The sequence below is a fragment of the Peromyscus californicus genome, unplaced genomic scaffold (assembly GCF_007827085.1).
Source record: "Peromyscus californicus insignis strain IS unplaced genomic scaffold, ASM782708v3 Scaffold_13__1_contigs__length_99412109, whole genome shotgun sequence".
In the NCBI taxonomy this organism is placed as follows: Eukaryota; Metazoa; Chordata; class Mammalia; order Rodentia; family Cricetidae; genus Peromyscus; species Peromyscus californicus.
This window is the reverse complement of record NW_026294424.1, coordinates 59,342,403-59,345,226: the sequence shown is the minus strand read 5'-3', so window position 1 is coordinate 59,345,226 and position 2,824 is coordinate 59,342,403.

Below are 2,824 nucleotides of genomic sequence, written 5' to 3'. Positions count from 1 at the left end.
CGCATTTTAAATATTTAAATTTAAATTCAGCTACCTTTTAAATACTTCTCAGGACCACCTGGTTGGGTGTAGCATCCCCTACAGTGGACTGGGCTATCCCCTGCCAATCATTAATCAAGAAAATACAAATGTACACTCAGGAGGCAGAGACGGGTGGATCTCTGTGAGTTTTCCAGACAAGTCTGTTTGTACATAGCAAGTTTCAGGTAAACTAGGACTCCATAGTGAGACACAAAAGCCTCCCCACCACAGACTTGCCCATAGGCCAGTCTGATAGAGGTGTTTTCAATGGAGGTTTCCTCTTCATAGATGACGCTACTTTGTGTCAAGCTGACAAAAAACTAACCAGCATTCACCAATTTTCTTAGAGTTGCCATCATGAGCCAACAAGAAAGTACACTGTAACTTTATTTATTTATTTATTTATTCGTTTTTCAAGACAGGGTTTCTTTGTGCAACCCTGGCTGTCCTGAGAACAGAGATCCCCTTACCTCTGCCTCCCAAGTGCTGGGACTAAAGGCATGTGCCACCACCTACAGGCTGTAAACTATGACTTTAAAAAAATATTTCTGAGGGAGCATGTGTGCATCCAGAGTCCAAAGGTCAACAGTTGGTGCCTTCCTCTTGCTCTCACTTTATTTTTAAATAATTTTTCAACAATTTTATACTTGCATATGTTTTTTTGGTTTTTCGAGACAGGGTTTCTCTGACATATAATGTATTTTGATTGTATTCACCTCTCACTCCCATCTGTTATTCCGTTCCAGCTCCCTCAGGAACGGGAACTCTCACTTTATTTATTCATTTATTGTTTTTTTTTTTTTTTTTTTTTCAAGACGGTTTCTCTGTATAGCTTTGGAGCCTGTCCTGGATCTCACTCTGTAGGCCAGGCTGGAGTCAAACTAACAGAGATCCGCCTGCCTCTGCCTCCCGAGTGCTGGGATTAAAGGCGTGCGCCACTGCCCGGTTTCTTACTTTATTTTTTTGAGACAGAGTCTCTTGTGGAACATGAGGCTTACCAATTTGGCAAGACTCTCTGGTCAGCAAGCCCCAGGGGTCCTTCTATCTCTGCCTCTTGATTGATATCATAGGTCTGACAGCAGCTGGCTTTTTTATTTTATTTTATTTTTATTATACCTGAGTGTCTGTGTCTCTGTGGGTATGTGCACCTGTCTCTGGGGCTGGGTTTACAGGCGGTTGTAAGCGCCCCAGGCAGGTGCTGGGAACTGCACTAGGTTTCCTACCAGAGCCGTACTTACTCTTAACCACTGAGATATCTCTCCAGCGTCAACACTTGGCTTTTCACTTGGGCACTAGGGATCTGAACTGAGGTCCTCGTGTTTGCATGGCGAACACTTTGCCCGCTGAGCCATCTCCTCAGACCTATGGCATTTTAATGTGCTGTCACAGTTTCCTAATTACTTTTCCCATGAGGTACAGTCAAGCACTCCAGAACGTCTCTTGGCCAAGGACTGACTTCATGTAGGGTGGTCCCATACTATACTGGGTACTGATGTCGCCAGCGTAGTTCGTGTAAGTATACAATGATGTAGCAGAACAAATCTGCCTACTACATTTCAGAGCATATCACCACCCGTGAGAGACAGGTAATTGTGCCTGGCTTTTCCCCTTTTCCGATTTCAGGCTTAAGATGGTCTTGAAGAAGCAAAAGAAATTAAAAAAAAAAAAAAAAAGCAAAAGAAATAAAACAACCCTTCACACTTTAAGTGAGTGTGCCAGGAATCATGATTTCTGGAGGCCAAGCAAGAGGATCACTCTGAGTTCAAGGCCAGTTTGACCTATACAGGGAGTTCCAATCAGCCACCCCTACACAGCCAAATTTTGTCTCAAAAGACTTGCGGGGGCGGGCTAGATAATTTCACTTTTTTTTTTTTTTTTAATGTGTACAAGTGTCTGTATGATGCCACATGTGTGCTGGGACTCACGGAGGCCAGAGCGTGGTCTCCTGGTGCTAGAGTTCCAGGCAGTTTTGAGTCCACTGATGTAGGTCCTGGGGACTGAACCCCTGAGCCCTCTCTCCAAGGGGCAATTTTACTCTTTTTATGCATTTGTAAGGATTGGGACATAGTGCATTGGTAAGGTGCTTATCTACCAGACACAAGGCTGAGTTCTATCTCTAGTACCACATACACACAACGCAAATGCACACCTACACATTCCTACTTTGCATACGCCTTACTATGTATCATGCAAACACTCTCCCTTCTAGAATTTGGTTGGAAAGTTTTCCTGGAAAATACGCCCTTGGGCGTGGGCGCCAGGGTTCTCTGGCCAGGGACGCAGGGGGAAGACACTGGTCCAGTCATGATGGAACTCAGCATCCTGAAGGCGTTTCCTTCCCAGACCCCGCGCCATCGGGGTGGGACGTGACTAAACTCTGGGCAGCTGTCTGGAGGGCGCGGCGGACCCAGGGGCCTGAAGGGTGTGGGAGGGCAGCGGAGGCCAGCCCGCAGAGATCAGAGGGATGGGAACCGAGGCCCAGGCTCCAGGATGAGGCTCAGGCCGGAAAACCAGAGGATCTTCCTGTGGGCTCGGCCCGCAACGCGCCCTGTGCTCCACGTCCACGGGTGGCTCACTGGGCACCCGCGAACCTTCCCCATCCCAGAGTCCAAGGACCAAGGGGCAGAGAAGGAACAAGGACCACGACGCCCCGGCCAAGAGCCAGCCAGCCTAGGCGGGACCCACGGCGCACGCAGCCACGCCCAGCGGCCCGGGGGCGGGGCCGGTGAGCTGGCTCGAGCCGATTCGCCCGTCTCCGCAGGGGGCGTGGCCACACAGTTCGGGCCCCGCCCCTTAGGCCGCC